This window comes from Hemiscyllium ocellatum, chromosome 14 (assembly GCF_020745735.1).
Source record: "Hemiscyllium ocellatum isolate sHemOce1 chromosome 14, sHemOce1.pat.X.cur, whole genome shotgun sequence".
NCBI lineage: Eukaryota > Metazoa > Chordata > Chondrichthyes > Orectolobiformes > Hemiscylliidae > Hemiscyllium > Hemiscyllium ocellatum.
Window position 1 is genome coordinate 38,582,319 of NC_083414.1, and position 18,417 is coordinate 38,600,735.

General features: G+C 39.8%; 1 protein-coding gene across 7 annotated transcripts in view; it reads right to left on the reverse strand.

Moving 5' to 3' along the window:
- Positions 1-18,417, reverse strand: part of fhit (fragile histidine triad diadenosine triphosphatase) — a 1,150,076-nt gene that overhangs the window by 758,228 nt on the left and 373,431 nt on the right. The window lies entirely within an intron of this gene.

Genomic DNA, 18,417 nt, shown 5'->3' on the forward strand with positions numbered 1-18,417 from the left:
ACTGTGTCCCAGACTTTCAGATTCACCACCAAAGGGGAATATTCTCAGCAGCTGTCAAGTCCTCTCAGCTTACCTCTAATTCATTAAAACACTAATGATTATAGGCTCAACATCCACACCCTCTCCACATTAGACTAAGCCCTTCACTCCTGTAATCAGCCAAGTGAAATATCTCTGAATTATTTGTAATGCAAGTATATCACTCGTTGGGATCTTAGTAGAAATCCAAAAAGTCAAGTATTTGCTAAAAGTATGAAATAACAAGATCCACATTACTTTACAGTGGCTGCCCCAAACTTCAGCTTGTCCTTCAGTACACTGTTGTGAACTTTGGAATGTGCCAGTCTGCAATAGATGACCATGAACAATTCTTTCCCCTTTAGAAAAAGGATAAGCTTTGGCAGACAAAAGATTGACATTTCACCAAGGTGCTCGTCTTCCATCGACACTAGACATTTTTCTCTGAAAGTGTCGCTGAGAATATTAGTAGACTGCACACTCCTTCATCATAGAGCTGTTCGGGATGAAGATGACTGCTTTTCTTTCCAGATCTCTTTTGTAAAGACACATTCCAGAATGTGTTCCTCAACATGAACAATGTGCGAAAGGTGAGACAGTCCAGCCTTCCAAGATGGATCTGATGAGGAGTGCGATTATTGCCATTAGCTATGCTATATATTGGTGTTCATTTGAAAATTCTGATGATGTGATATTCTGCCAAATTACTTTGAAAGTTGCCTTGGGAACAATCCAACGCAATCTATCATCTCCTTTTCCCACATGATCTGAGGATGTTCCATGCAGATCATTGCCTGATAGACTGGTGTTCAGAAGTGTTTTCCTGCAGTAATCTCTTCATAACGGATCAGTGGTATGGCAAACTACAACTGATTAGACCAGACCTATCCTTCACACCTTCAAAGTACTGGAGACAGATAGAGCCTCAGCAGCTTGTGTTTGCCTACTGAGGCCCTGTACATAGCTTGAGACAACCACAGAAAAGGGAGCCATCAGGATGAGGGCAATGTACATTTTTTACCACTTGGTCTTGAGTTTTAATCATCAAATCCCCACTGACACACCTCATTTTCAATCAGCAGGGAAAGCTAAAGATGGCTTGTATGATTATTATGATGTGGCAGCATTGCTCCCCACATGCCCAGGTTTTCATTTACAAAACCTGCAGACTCCTTCCAGTTTTCAATGAAGATTCTAGACTTTCCAAATCACATGGATGTCCCACAGGAGGCTGCTAAATAAGATAAGAGCTCATGGTGTCAGGGACAATGTACTGGTATGGTTAGAGGATTGGCTGACTGGCGGAAAGAAGACAATGGGAATAAAGGGGTATTCTTCGGTATGGCAGCAGGTGACAAGTGGAGTTCCACAGAGGTCCACATTGCGACCACAACGTTTCATGCTATACCTTAACAACCTGGACAGAGGACCTGAGGGAACTGCTACTATGATTGTAAATGATGCAAAGATAGGTGGAGGGACAAGTAGTGTTGAGAAAGTGGGGGGGCTGCCGAAGGACTGGAACAGGATAGCAATGTGGGCAAAGAAGTGGCAGATGGATTACAATATGGGAATTTGTTAGGTTATTCACTTTGTTAGGAAGAATAGAGGCGTAGACTATTTTCTAAATGGGGAAAGGGTTCAGAAATCTGTAGTGACCTAGTTGGGAGTCTTAGTTCAAGATTCTTTTAAGATTAAAATGCAGATTCAGTTGGCAGTTAGGAAGGCAAATGCAATATTAGCATTCATTTCAAGAAGAATATTATACACGAACAGAGATGCACTGCTGAGGATATATAAGGTTTTGGTCAGATCACATTTGGAATTATGAGAAGTTTTGGGCCTGATTCTAGGGAAGAATGTGCTGACCTTGAATAGAGGTGCACAGGAGGTTTAGAAGATTGATCCTGGGGTGAAGAGCATGTCATACGAGGAACAGTTGAGGACCCTGGGTCTGTACTTGATGGAGTTCAGAAGGATGAGTGGACAATGTACTGGTAGGGTTAGAGGATCGGCTGACTGGCAGAAAGAAGGCAATGAGTATAAAGAAGTCTTGAAATTCACAGAATATTGAGAGGCCTGGATAGACTGAATGTCAAGAAGATGTTTCCACTTGGAGGGACTAGGATCTGAGGGCACAGCCTCAGCTGAAGGGACGACCCTTTAGAACTGAGATGAGAAGGAATTTCTTTAGCCAGAGGATGGTGAACCTGAGAAACTCATTGCCACAGAAGGCTGTGGAGGCCAAGTCATTGAGTGTATTTAAGACAGAGATAGATATGTTCTTAATTAGTAAGGGGATCAAAAGTCATGGGGAGAAGGCAGGAGAATGTGATTGAGAAATGTATCAGCCACAATTGAATGGTGGAGCAGATTGCTATGGGTCGTAAGGCCTCATTCTGCTCCTGTATCTTATAATCTTATGGTCTTCTATCCCGAGAATTTTTGATAGTCTGAATTGTTGATGAAGAGGACAACATTTCAGTCAGCCTAACTTAACAAGCAAGGCTATGCTTTTTCTGTGATTTACTTTTGACTCCCAGATCACAGATGATTTTGCAGCTTGTACACTGGCTGCAATCCAAGCAGAAGAGTATGACTTGTCCACATATAGTGAAACTTTGACTTGACTGACTCTGCTGTCTGGGATTGCCATCCCTCCTGTGCCTGCATTCTTCCTGATGAACTCAGCTAAAAGCTTGGTACACCACACAGGCAGGAAAAACAGGTCAGACATGCTTGACTCCAGATTTGATGTGAAAACTTTCTGAAACTGATGTTTTATTAGAGCCATCGAATCCAATTACATATTTTCTGTCCTAACTGCATTTTAGAGAGTCCATCCATCATGACCTTCTTCTGGTCCAAGCACCAGGTCGATATGTGCCCTACCCACTATTCTATACCCAGATGATCATATCCTGAGTAGTACAAGGCTTTCAGAGATCTGTAAGTTAGTGGCAACAGACATTATCCATATATCACATTTTTTGTCATTTTATGAGTTCAGGCTGCCAGTACTGAAACAGTTATGGCAGTTCAGCCAAATACAATAATTTAAAATCAGTTTGCTTATTACTTGGTCTGTAGCGAGAAATAAGTATCTTTCAGTTTAACGATGCACAGTTGCTTCCCCCTCAGGGTACATTTGGAGAGGAAAATAAGATAGGCTCATCAGCATCTAATGATGCCATGCTTCCTCAATAACTTCACCTTATAATACATGAATCACAAGGAATGCAGACAAAGTTTACCATGAATCACAATTGATTAGATTTCTTTAGAACTCCTATATTTTCACTACAACTGGTCAGCTTATTTCTGATAGGGACTGTGGACAGGCAGTTACTAACAAAAAGGAGAGCACTTTGAGACAGATAGAACTATCTACAATGTGTCAGAGTGATTTAACTTTACTCACTAATAATATATACTTACATACAGATAATCAGAAATACTTACCTGTGAGATCACAGAGTGAGGATTATATTGCACAACACTGGTCTTTGGCATCTTCATACATTGTTTAACCAAATTGTTGGGAAAGGAATATCGTAATACCATAGCATAATGATTTAAATGATTAGTAATTCACAACATTATACAATAAAAAAACAACTTATTTGTATATCAACTTATATTTTTTTTACAGACCAGTCAACAAATTTATTTGCAGCAAAATTACATTCAAAATTAAATGCTTTCAGGTAACTAAAAGGCTAAACATGTCAAAATATTTTGCGCTAAACAAATTTGGACATTTCTTTCTTACAACAAAAAAGAACGTAAAATTTTATCCTTTGCGTGGCCTTCCTGAACTTAGTGTACATTAATATCTGAATCCTTAACCCCAGGTTCTTTATCATCAGCTTACAAGGCTTACAAGAGGTTTTCCACCATTTCTAAAGTTTGATGTTGAAGACTAAAGGTCGGAGATGGAATGGTGTCACATCTATATTTCAGGTACCAGTCAAGTACCTAAGTATGCAATATAGAGAGTACGGCATGTATGTTCATCATGTGCTGAAAGTACACCAGAAAGGCATTAAGGGCCCATTTCTGAACAGGACATTAGGCCATGTGTCCATTGCATATTCAAATTTTACTTACAGTGTGGAAACAGGCCCTTCGGCCCAACAAATCCACACCGACCCTCCAAAGAGCAACCCACCCATACCCATTCCCCTACATTGACCCATTCACATAACAGTATGGGCAATTTAGCATGGCCAATGCACCTAACCTGCGCATTTTTTTTGGACTGTGGAAGGAAACCGGAGCACTCGGAGGAAACTCACGCAGACACGGGGAGAATGTGCAAATTCCACACAGACAGTTGTCTGAGGTGGGAATTGAACCTGGGTCTCTGGCGCTGTGAGGCAGCAGTGCTAACCACTGTGCCGCCCAGGGGGAAGGGGGGGGGGGCGGGGTGGAGGAAAGGGGGGGGGTGCTAAAGCTTGTTTGTAAATTAATTTGATTTGAATGCAGCAATGTCATGACTACGAGAGACTGCCACCAAACAAGTAAGTGTTTTGCAAAACAGTTACCTGAATATGCAGCTAGAATGTTCCTCTCTAGTTCCAAAGCAGTGTCAAATTCTATTTTGATCACATTCCTATACCCAATTGCTGATCTCTCCTTTGCCATTAAGTACCTCTATTCACATACATTCCTATAATTTCTTCTCAACTCTGTTCTCTCTCCATAGATACTGCCAGACCTGATGACTTTCACCAACAATTTCCGTTTTGTTCCTACTAATTCCTCCCTCGACTCATCATTCCTCCCCTGCCAATCACTTCCTCTTATCCACTTACCACACCCTGTCAAAGTGCTTCACTTGCCCTCGTCCAAACAATGGCTTCTCATTGCCTGATCACTTGCTCCCTACTCAATCAATCCCTCTTCACTCTCCCCTGATCATTTCCATCTCACCTTGTCCCACATTCCTTCTCCTAATCATTCCTCTCGAGCCCCGTCCTTAGCAGTTTCTCTCCCTTTCCATAGCAGCTCCTCTATCCGATTTACTGTCTGTTCTCTCCCTCTCATTGCCTTCTCATTCTCCAAATCATGTCATTACACCCCATGTTATTTCACCATGCTGCTCCGGGCTGTTCACTGGGGTGCCCAAGCAGGATTCTGCAGCTTGCTGCTCTCATCAATAGGGTCCCAGATCCAAAATGGTTGGATATTTGCTGACCAAATTCTGGACTCCACAAGGAAGCTGACAGAAACCTGCATTTTCAAGTTTTTTTAAAAGAATCTGAATGGAAACCAACAGACACTTCTGGGGTGGAGTCCAGTTAGATTGCTGCACAATGACAGTCATCACTGATTGATTTCACTTATTTCAACCTAATCTACTGTTTGTTATTTATCTGCTCAAAATGAAAGCATCTATGATATACTTTATAGATAGTTCATGAGGCTATATTTCGCCCTGTGATGATCCCTAGCTCAAATTTTCCATTACATTGCAAGCATCATAAGAAATATTTGAATAGACTGTTCATAACTTCCCAAAACCATCACATGAAGCATTCAAACTTAAAGACTTCAAATGATAAGCTTTTTAGTCAGTTTCTCGAAAGTGGAATTGATGCTTCAATCTATCCAATATTTAACAAGAGCTAATCTGTGCCATCGAATACTGATGTCAAATAAATAGTATGACAATGAGAAATAGTGAAGGGGTCAAGAGAGGTGATGATGAGGTAAAGCCAAATGTCGTCAGTTTGTAAAAATGCATTCATAGAATGTAACCATCGCTCGTTGGGCCAGTATTCATTGTCCATTCCTAACTGCCCTTGAGAAGGTCTTGGTGCACTGCCTTCTTGAACTGTTCCAGTCTATAAGGTGTAGGTATATGTTGGTACTGCTCTGGCATGCCCTCCTGCGTTGTTCATTGAACCAGGGTTGATCTCTAGTTTGGTGGAAATGGGCAGACTAGAGGAATTGCCAGTCCATGAGGTTGCAGCTTGTGATGGAAACAGTTCTGCTACTACTGATGGCCCACACCAACTCATGGAAGCCTAGTCTTGAGATGCTGGATCTCATCCAAGTCTATCCTATTTACCATGGTGGTCGTGACACCTCTTTGACGAAGGATGTCCTCAATGTGAAGGTAGTACTTTAATCCACAAAGACTATGCAGTAGTCACACCTACCAATACCACAATCGACTAATACAACTGCTTTAGGCAGACTGGCAAAGACAAATTCAAGTTGCGTTTTTCTTTTGATGATTCCTGTACCACGTGCCACAGGCCCATTCTCACAGCAAAGTATTTATCCATAGTGCTGCTACCAGGCTAGTCTTGGTGATGTACATTGAAATCCCCAATTCAGAAAAAAAAATCTGTATTCTCAAAATCCAAAGCATGCCCTCCAACTAGCAGTTAAGATGAAGGAGAACCAACTCATCAGCTGAAATAAGGGTGCTAAGTGAAAATCAACAGGTTTCCTCATATATTAAAAAAAAGACGTTTTCCTGAATGACACAGTTTGATATCAATACTTAATATGACTTTGTAGAAGCAAGGATCATCAAAGGCTTTCCCAAGAGAAATGAGTAAAGTCAGCAGTGCGACACATTTTCGAGAATTTCATCATCCTGATAGATGTCGACAATTGGTTTCTGATGTAATGCACTGGCTAGGTTACAGTAGGGAATATATATGTTCACCCTGTGTAAACATTCCCTAATCTGACTGTAACAGATCCAGAAGAGGCCTATGGAAGAAATTTCTGCAGAGTTGAGCTGCTACATAGTATCACAGTACAGCATTTAGGGCAGATAAGTGCAAATTGTTGCTGCTTCAGCTGTTAGGACATTTTCTGAATTAGAGCCAAGAGCGTGGTGCTGGAAAAGCACAGTCAGTCAGACAGCAACCAAGGAGCAGAAAAATTGATGTTTCAGGCAAAAGCCCTTCATCAGCCCTTCCTAATCTCCACCATCTGCAGTACTCACTTTCGCCCATTTTCTGTATTATTTTAATGTCTCAAGGTAAATAACAACAGGACAAATCTTTGAGATTAAATTTCTGTGAAACTCTTCCTTCATCACTTGATTCTTATTCGTATTTAACAGTTCAATTTCCTTGATCCAAGCAGATTATAATCATACCATACATAATTTTAGACAGAATTTCATCATCAGAACAATAGTTTTTTTAGAAAGGATCTCTCTTAATGATTACTGTACAATATAAAAAAGTATGAGTCAACCTAATGTTATTTACATATGTGTGTGAAGAACATTTTGTCTCAACTTGTGTGTTGTTTGTGGCTTAATATCTTCAATTTTTAGGAACAGAGTAAGAAAAAGTTGGATGAATAGATGGTTCCTGAGGGTGAAATGTCTCTGTTAAATCATCAGGCTAGTTCATTTTCTGCTGCTATACACTATTCAAAATGTTGATTGATCTTAGTCAAGGCACACATTAATTAAAACTTTGTTATTAAACTTTTTTAGCATACAATCTAATCATGAAAAGTATCTGATTTCCTCACAGAGATAGATGGTTAACTATCATCAGGTGGTGCTTTGGAATATTTAGCTAGGATTTGTACAATTAAATTTCCCTTCATTAAACAAGATTGTCTCTGGATACAAAGAGATTGTTATGGGATATCTGCTGGATGTCAAAATATTAACTGACAAACTTCTTTTATATTTGAAGCAAACAAAATGCTGGAGAAATTCAGCAAGGCTGATAACATTAGTGGAGAGAAAAACAGAGTTAATGTTTCAAGTCCAGTATGACTTTTTCAGAACTGAAAGGAGTTGGAAAATGGTGGTGTAATAATTCAGGAAACCTGACTGGAAAGGATTATCACTGGGTCTTTTTTTTTGGCTTTATAAAAGGGTCAGGTGATGAGTTCCGGCTACATAGGCCACTTCCTGGTACCAAGGTAACTCATACAGGTGCAGGAGGGGTAGAATAATGTCAGAAAAAGGGAGGGCAAACATCATGAGATCAGACTCTGAAGTTGTGGAATTCAATATGGAGTTCTCGAAGTTGTGAAGTGTGTGAGCATAAATTGAGATGCTGCTCCTCGGGTTTGCCTCAAGATTCATTGGAATTTTGCCACGGGCTCAGGACAGAAATATTAGCGTCAGCGCAAGGATGTTTGTTAAAATGACAAGCAACTGGAAAGAAAAGAGAATTTCTGCAAAGTCATCACCCAATCTAGGTTTGGTCTCACCAATATAAAGGAGACCACATTATGAATAGTGAATACAGTAGATAGATTGAACAAAGAGTGAGCAAAACGTTGCTTCAACTGGAAGGTATGTATGGGGCCTTGGACAGGAAGGAATGAGGACATGAATAGGTAAGTGTTACATTTTCATTTTTATTTCTTTGTCCATTTCTTCCCTGTTGGCATTATTCATTGAGTAACAGTGTATAGTAATTGCCATGAGCTTTTTGGATAAGAGATCTGTATTTTAATCTTGGGATGATAGTACATTTAAGAACTAGGTGTATCTGAAAGGGAATTTACATAAAGCATCTGGCTTCCATTAAAAGATTATTGTGCCTGAAGATACAGAATAGGCTCAACATGTTCTGACCGCAGGTGGCTATACTTTAGTTACTAGAGACATCAATCTTGGATTCTGCAGTTGTTGGAGATTTGGAGAAGTTGGGAAGGAAGTAAATGGAAAGCCCAAGAAACCTCAACTCTTGTATGAAACCTCAAGGCAATAAACAGCCCAAGTGGTTATTCTTTCAACTTTTGATAAATATCTGACCGAAGGTTTGCACTGCAAGTCAAATGGCTGTATTAGGAAAGATGCAGTTAAAACATTGAATAAGTGTAAAAGTAATTGTGCTCTTGTTCTTTAAATCTCTTTAATATAACTGAATTTAAAACAGTGTCATTTGTAGCGTTATTTAAAATTATTTTGATTAACATCATGAACCTCATGACTCTGTTCCTTCAGTAAAAACCTGCACTTTCAATTCAGACAAAATATATACCATTACCTTTCTTGGGTACTGCTATCCTACTGGCAAAACAGATACAGGCATTTATTATACTCTCCAGAAGGAGATACCCTGAGAATCCAAGCATCACAAAGTCTCATTAAATCAAATCAAATATGGACAAGGAAACTTTCTATTCATTACCATCTACCACATCCACTCAACTCACCTTCTTCTCAGATGAATCTGTACTGTACCATGGAGGAAGTGCTGAAGGTGCCAAGGACACAGACTGTACTCTGGGTGGAGGATTTCACTGTCCACTACCTAATGTGATTCTGTAGCACCACAATTGACTGAGCATGCTGGGTCCTAAAGAACGTGGCTGTGTGACTCCAGTTTCGTCCCATAGTCCAAAGATTTGCTGGTTAGGTGGTCATGCTAAATTGCCCACAGTATCCAGGGATGTGCAGGCTGGGTGGGTTAGCCATAGGAAAGGCAGGGTTTCAGGAGTAGGGTAGGGGTAGCGTCAGGGTGGAATGCTCTTCGAAGGGTCGGTGCAGACTCAATGGGCTGAATGGCCTGCTTCCACACTGTAGGGTTTCTATTAATATTGATGATGTATAGACAACCACCTGGTTTTCAGCAGGTGGTGCGGGAACCACAGGCAAAAACTGGCTTGTCCTCATTTTCATTAAGCTAATGTCACAAAAGCATTTGCTCATGGCAGTATAGGCAGGACCATATAGTCCTTGTGGAGATCATGTCATGTCTTCATATTAAGGGTACGACCCATCAGGTTCAATGGCACAACCTCTGTTAAGTGGGATAAATTTTAAACAGAACCAGTTACTCAAACCTGGGCTTCCAGAAACCAGCAGCTACAGAATTGAATTCAACCACAATCTGCACCCTCACGGCCCAGCATATCTCTCAATCTGTGATTATAATCAAACTAAGGAATAAAATTAGTTCAATAAAGAGTGCAAGAGGACACGTCAGGGCAAAATACATTTTTTCTTTAGCTTCTGGAATGTGATTTGATCAGAATTATCGGTTATCCTTAATTTACTGAACATGTCTGTGGTGGGTACATGAACACCATCTTCCTTGTCTATTACTTACTCCCACAACCCAAGGTTCTGTTATGAAATGGGTCACTTTCATTACAGCCAATCCATTTCCAACTACTCATAGCCCCAGGATCACCCACCTAGGTTCCCTTCTTCCCTGGCTTACTATCAATGATCATTTTGTCTGCCTATCCTTTTTTTCTTTCTTGCTCTGGGCTCCATGTACACCTAGCCATACAGTCCATTCCCCTGCCTGCGCCCCCCAACCTCCACCCTGCATCATCAGCTTAAATATTACCTTTTCCAAGCTGCTTCTACTTCTGAAGAAGGATCATCTGCTGAGTTTCTCCAGAAATTTCTGTTCTCCTTTAACTCACAAAATAGTGAAAGCCCATCTGCAAAACACTTTTAAATTTAGATTGTAAATCACTTGCTAAGAAGGCACACCCTTGTTATGCCTTCAATTAGAACCAGTTTTTCTGAAACTAAAAGGCCTCTGATTGAGCCAGAAACTAAGACAGCCTGCCAGGAATCTGCATGCAAATAAAGAAACTGGTCACCTGCTGATCAAAGGGGTATTTCTTTAAAAATTCCAATGAATGACAGTTTCTATTTAGGTGCAAATTTTGTTTTCCATGCCAAAAGGAAAATTTAACCTATATTCTGAGTGGATGTTTAATTACATAATCTTGCTTCATTGAATCATTGAGGAATTGGGCGGCACGGTGGCTCAGTAGTTAGCAGTGCCTCACTGTGTCAGGGATCCAGATTCGATTATGGCCTTGGGTGACAATCTGTGTGGAGTTTGCATATTCTCCCCGATTCTGCTTGGGTTTCCTCTGAATGCTCTAGTTTCCTCCCATAGTCCAAAGATTTGCTGGTTTGGTGGACATGCTAAACTGCCCACAGTTTCCAGGATGTGCAGGCTGGGTGGGTTAGTCATGGGAAATGCAGGGCTTCAGGGGTAGGGAAAGGGTAGGGTCAAGATGGGATGCTCTTCGAAGGGTCGGTATGGGCTCAATGGGCTGAATGGCCTGCTTCCACACTGTAGGGTTCCAATGAATACTGATGATATATTCTAGACTAGTAAGAAAGATACCTTATATATTCGTGTAAAAGTCGGTCTCATGTAAAAGACAAACCCTTATTTTTGACAAAAAAATCTTGGATTTTTCATTTATCTCGTGTAAAAGTCGAACCTGCTATATTGCATTATAAACCTCTTACAAAAGAAACTGCATGTTCCCATTAACCCGCTTAAATGAAATCGTATTCATTCATTCATATCGGTAACTCTACTCATCGCTCACTGTTTACTATATTGCGTCTCTATTCCTTCATTCATTCATAACTCTACTTAGCCTACTTGGTTTGCTACAGCACATTTTGATTCATTCATTCATTCAAACCGGTACTAAGTCTATCTATACTTATCGCACCTTGTTCACTGTACATCCAAAAGTTAATATAGTTAGAAAGTTAATCATCTTAATTGTGCCATTATATCTGTATAAAAGACAGATATATTAGCTAAATATGTCTTTAATTCTTTGACAAATTTGTTAATGTCGCTGAGGTTCATTACATACAAGAGTAAATGGGAGGGAAATGGAATAATTTGGCGGGAAAGTTCAAGATGCCTTGCATTCAGAATTTAATAAATTTTTCATTTTAAGTGTGCCATTATATCAGGCCATGATAATGTTGAACAGGGTGTATTTGCAGGACTTCAATGAATCTTTGGCATGTTAAGTACCAGTATGTATAAAAGAAATTCCTACCAGTATTTCATTCTTGTTTCTCTTGCTTTTATCTGGTAATTACTTTACCGTAATTCATTGTGTTTTTGTTCTTTACTCAGGGTTAGTTGAGCAATCAAATAGACTTCTGCCAATAATACGAACTGCAGCATGAATCTCAGCTCCCCAAATCCAGGGGCTGTGTAATAGTCACCCCCATAAATTGAACCTTTAAAAATAGTCTAAAAATGTTGACTTCATTTTGGAAGTTTATTGCATAATGTTGAGATAACATTTTCCATTGCATGAATTTAATGGACATTCAAATGTAGATTTTCTACTGGTTGGCTGGGCCTGAAATTATAAATCTAAACTGACATGTGAAACTGCCCAATGAGCAGTAATGAAAACAGTGCTCGTTGTAGACTCAAAAGTTAAGCTGTAATACAAGGTTTTGTGGTCATGTGAAATCTACATTTTCTCACTTTTCTCATCAGGTCTTTTCAGTGTGGTTTTAAGAACTGAAATGATAGGCTGGACTTTCAAAGGATCGGAACATTGCATTTCCCAGAGAAGATACCAATCACAACTCCTTCAGTAATGCAGAGGTGTACGTTAATTTTAACACTTCTTTCATAGCACAGCATTGCAAAGGAAGGCAAATCACACCCCTTTTCAGAGTAGTCAGCTGTTGTATTCTGAAAGCTAAAGGTCCAGAATCAGACAACTACATTGGCAGCTACGATTAAATGGGAAGTATATGTTCGGGTGCTGGGAAGATCAGGCACCAGCAGTTTAAAGTACCAGATAAGTCAGGTGCCAGGGTCCCAGGTAAGTTGGATAGGGTGCCACGTGAGTCAAGAGTAGGGAGTGGAAATATGGGTGCAAAACTGGCTGGGTATGGCAATGGATGAAGAGGGTGTTGGATGTGGAGCAGGACTAGATGGGGGCTAGGCAGAGCCGGAACCTGCAGCAAGGAAAGGGTGGTTGGGTGCAGAGTAGGGAAAAGGGTTGTCAGGTCCTGTGGCAAAGGAGCATTTACTTTGCTGGCAGGGAAATATCTCTTTTCAGGATCTTTCCAGTTGATAGTAGCTCCTAATGTGGGAGTCAAATGTTAGAGTAGGAGCCCATCAAATCACAAGATTTCATTTTATCTTCTTTACAGCAAGTCTTTGAAAATATGGAAGATGTCTTTAAGTCTCAGCTGGCCTCGGCTAATCTTCGGTGTGACCAGTCATTAAACATTGCAAATATTATCAAATTGTAACTTATATATCTTCAAAAGAGTCACTATTGAACACTACAATATTTAAACAATAATGTTGCAATTAAGATATTATTACACAACAGTGAATGATACTTAAGAAATATTTACTTCCTACTAGTAAAGATATTTCTATCAAGGACAAGATCATTTTTGAAGGAAGTTCCCCACAGAGGAAGTAATTCAGAGATACAAGGGATATTATAAAAATCCAATCTTTTATTTCCATTTCTCAGCAACATATAAAGATTTGCACCAAGCTACTTCATGCTTGTGAGATGTTTGTATTGTTTCTAAGGTAGCAGCCCTGAGATCTGGCTGCCAAGTGGGTATACAAGTGACAATTAGCCTATCACTTGTGTAATTTAGTTTGAATAGAAGACCGTTTTCATGTACTTATTAAACAAGTGATTTTCTCCCTGTAACAACCCAACCCCAAACAATGCCAGGTTGATTGGGTGGAACAGCAAAAGTCACTCTCACACATGTAGTGAATAAAAGTAAATGGACAATGAATTTTGAAGTAATGAGTAAATATAAATTGGTGACAAAAATGACAGTGCGCTTACTTTCTGTTGTAATGCATGGTTTGTTTTAGATTGAATGCCATTCCAATTGTTTTCCAATGCTGAAATGGATTCTACTTTTGCATGTACTATTATGAAACTTTAAATATCCACAATATAATTTATGCTAGCTAAATTATAGCAATAAACTACCTAAAATGGAATTTAACATTTTTTGATTGATTCTTTGTAGATCCTGCAGTCCAAGTCCAGTGTACAACTGTATATTGTTATCTACAGTGTCATTTAGAATAGACTATTTATGCAGCTCGAACATGAACTTCATGTGAGAGAAGTCAGGATTTGAGCCCAGGAGACAAACAGAAGTCAGGTTGGCGACTGGCTTTTCGAGAATATAAACTGGAAATCACTGTGGTTCCCATCTGCTTGCTGTTGTACTGGAAATGCCACATGTATTCTGCAGCCAAATATCCAAGATAAACCTAGTCCCATTGCCAACATTTGGCCCATATCCCTCTAAATCCTTTCTTTTCATGTACCTATCCAGATGTCCTCTAAATGTTGCATTGTACCAGCCTCCATGAATTCCTCTGTAGCTCCTTCCGCACACAACATCCACTGCATGAAAAAACTGCCCCTTAGGTCCCTTTTATATCTTTCCCCTCTCACCTTAAATCTCTTCCCTCTAGTTTTGGACTCCCTCATCCTTGTCTATTTACCCTATGTATGCCCCTTATGGTTTGATAAACCACTACAATGTCACCCTGGAGCGCCTTCAATGCTCCAGTGAAAATAGCTCTAACCTACTGAACCTCTCCCTACAGCACAAACCCTCCAATCCTGGGAACATCCTTGTAAATCTTTTCTGAACCCTTTCAAGTTTTACAACATCCGTCCTGTAGCTGAGACAGCCCTCACCAGTCTTCTCAAGGGCAACTAGGGGCAGATTAAAAAATACTGGGCAGCCAGCAATGCCATGTCTTGCAAGCGAATAAAAAAATCTTAATTTCATTTTGTTGTAGTCTCTAATTAGCATACAATACATTTTAATGTCTTCATGGACTGAGATAATTTGTGATGCTTTTTCACTGTCGCATAGGAGGTTGAGATGTGGCCTCATAGAGCTTCATAAATCATGAGGGGTATAGATAGGGTTAATGGTAGATATCTTTACCCTAGGAAGGGGGATTTCAAGACTAGGGAGTGCATTTTTAAGGTGAGAGGAGAGAGATTTAAGAAAAGATATGAGGGCAAATGCTTTACACAGAAGGTGATTTGCATGTGGAATGAACCTCCTAAGGGAGTGGTGGATGTGGGCACAATTATAATATTTAAAAGACACTTGGATAAATACATGAATAGGAAATGTTTGGAGGGATATGAGCCAAGAGCAGGATGGTGCGACTAGTTTAGTCTGGGATTATGTTCGGTGTGGACTGATTCTGCCAAAGGATCTATTTCCACGCTGTTTAACTCTCTGACTGTATGTGGAGAATAATGGCAGCTGAAAGTCAGTATAGACATACGTAGAATTTTACAGACTGTAGGCAAAAAATGGTGGATAATCACAATTAGTGCATTAAATTTGTAAAGAGAGAGGCTGGAAAAAGAATCTGAGACTGATATAAAACTGAGTACGACATGCAGAACCACAGACCAAAGTTCAAGGGAAACATTCAAGTACTGAAAATACTATAGAAGAGAGATAAAGCTCATCCCCAATGTCATGAAATTAAAAACAGACAGTGCTGGAGAAACCCAGCAGGTTTCAAAGAAGAATCATACTGGACTTGATATGTCAACTCTGTTTCTCTCTCCCTGATTCTGCCAGGCTGGTCAAGTTTTATTTTTATTTCAGATCTGCAGCATCCTTAGTATGTTGCTTTTATCATAATGTCAATTTAAATTAAAATTAGGAAATTTTGGACTCCTTTATCTGGAGCTAAATCAGAGGAAAGTCCTTCTTCTTGGAATTGTCTGAAGCTGAACATTAGTTTGATACCAAATGGAGCACTGTGTTCAGTTCCAAGCACCACACTTTAGAGAAAATATAAAGGCTTTTGAGAAGATGCAGAAAAGAATTGCAAGAAATGGTGTTAGGATGTGTGTGGATAGATGGAAAAGTAAGATCTACGTCCTCAGAGAAAATTGAGAGGAGATTTGATAAAGGAAGTGGTCAAAAACATGAGATGTCTAAAGAGAAATTGTTCCTCCTGGCAGAAGTGAGATTACACAAATTAAGATGATTGGTAAAGAAACAACAGCAAGGGCTATTGTGGTACACTTGAAGTGTTCCTGCCTCTGACCAAGAATGTTCAGATTCAAGTTCCACCAACTTCAGAGGTGTTTTACAACAGCTATGAGTAGCTTTTTTAAAAAAAAAACAACCAATGGCAACATGAAGAAAAGAAGTTTTATACACGGAGTGGTTAGGATCTAGAATGCACTGGTGAAGTCTGCGTTGGAGACCTTCAATAATGCCTGTTTAAAGAGAAATAGATAAAGCACCTGAAGGGAAAAATAAATTGAAAAATCAGTACTGTTAGGAGAGTGGAACTAGCAGAGATGCTCCTGCAAAAATTGATCAATTTTCATTTTTTAATAACATTTCTATGTAGAACTATTATTTTTTTCTATGCAGAGAAAAGAAAATAGCTCCTTGTTCCAAAAATTAGAATACTGGAATATTAATTTGTTTACAGAAACGACCTCTGTCCAATTTAGAGCAACAGAAGGCTGGACAGCATATCAGTAAAACACGTGCATTACTTCTCAGGAACATTTTTAAAAAATCAATTAAAAATATAGATAAACCATGAAGGTCTTCAAAGTGTGTGTGTATGTGTGTGTGTGTGTGAGTGAGAGAGAGAGAAAGAGAGATAGAGAGAGAGAGAAAAAGAGAGAGGGAGAAATGGGGAGAGAAGATGGGGTGGAGAGAGAAGGGGGCAGAGAGAGAGAGAAAGAGAAGGAGAAGGAGAGGAAGAGTGAGAGAGGAAGAGTGATGGAGAGAGAGTGGAAGAGAGAGAGAGAGAGCGCACACATGTATGTATACATAATTTGGGGTGCGGGGGGTCCAGAGAAATAGCCATAGAGGGGGATTCCTTTAATGTTTAGCCTTTTGGCCGCACCTGAACCCAGGTTGGCAGGGAGGGCCTGTAGTATCTCCGCAAACACCAAACACCTGCGTGTGTCTTGTGCTGACTTCCAGCAGTTGAATTGTTCCTTACCATATTCAGAAATTGGACGCTCACTTGGAAAATTCTAGCCACATCGCTTAACAACTCCTAAAAAGGCTCATAACTAGTCTAACTTAATGCATGTTACGTGCACTCCTAGCCTTGAATGCTCCAATGATCCAATCTGTACACACACATATATATCCTGCAATCTGAAGCACAGATCCTCACAATCTGACAGCCAAATACTTGCTGGTCATCTGATTTCCAAGCCCCAATGATCCAATCTGCAAATGCACTCTCCCAATTAACTGCTATCCCAACCCTGAGATAGTATTTCCACATCTTGTGATCCAATATTCAGCTAGCATTCCCCACAATACTGCTCCCTTGTAAATAGTTTTCCAGAGACTCTTCTAGAGTTTGCTCTCCAAATACCGCTCCAACTCCCCACTCCACTCCCCAACATCTTCTACGTTCCTACACAAGTCAACTTCAAGGCTAAGCTCCTTACGATCTCTCACAACCTCAGGAACGTCTTCTGTCAGTATTCACTATGTGTTATCCTACCCTTCCACCTCCAGTTTCTGATGTGTCCTTTTACCACACCTAGCTCCCCAAGCAAAAAGAAAGCAGATCTAGACAAACCCAATCACCAATATTAAACATGTAAATCAGGTTAAATCAAACATTGTCAATCTCACGAAAGTATTTAAATTCCAAACAAATGTTACCCAAATGGAACATCAACTAAGTTTTTCTCTCTCCACAGAAGCTGCCAGACTTGCTGAATTTTTCAGCATTTTCTTTAATGCCAGATTTCCAGCATTAGTAATATTTTGCTTCTATTAAAATATTTACATTGCCAACCTACCCACTTAGAATAAGTTGTCAGTCTTTTATCCAGACTGAGTTCAACTCTATAGGTGGTTTTCAGATTTCTAAAATGTTCACACTTTCCAGAATGCAACCAATTCCAGCACACACACACCCATCCCCAAGTATTACAATTGGCATTTCAGAACACTCAGTAAAAATATCCACACATTCTTCAACCATCTGCGTATAATAATTTTCCTTTTCGTTATCGGTACAATCTTATAAAAGGTTGCCAGGGTGTGACATTCCACTGTTCTGTGTCTCTTACTTCCACCTCACCCCATAAGAAAAAGAAGATGACAGGCAATATTTTGGATCAGCTTGAAAGTGAACTATAATCTCCAAACTCAGGCTGCTCTCTCTAAGCTAATGTTCTGGCGGAATTCAGCAGCTGGTGATTTATTTTCTCAAGGGAAGTCTCTATTTGTAAGTCAGCAGCTAAATCTGTGTGGAAATATTCACAATAAATTGCATCTTCATGGTTTTCAATCAATTGCTGCATTGCCTCACTGTTACGTAAAGTTTGTCCCTTTTTATTTTTCTGCACTTTTGATTGTGGACTGAAATGGGAGAAGGACTATTTTAAACACCAGAATTGTGGAATGGGTTACTGCACTTTTTAAAAAGCCAGTAACCAGCACTCATTATGTATTCCTTTGTTTGTTCAAGCAGTTGGCGGATCACTACAGACAAATTGGAGTCAGGAGAGTTGTACAAAGCCACATTCACCTGGCAACAATGAGCTGGCTGCTCAGTGGAATGGTGATCAGTTTTCGAACATAAAGGCCTTCTACCAGTGTTGGTGCAG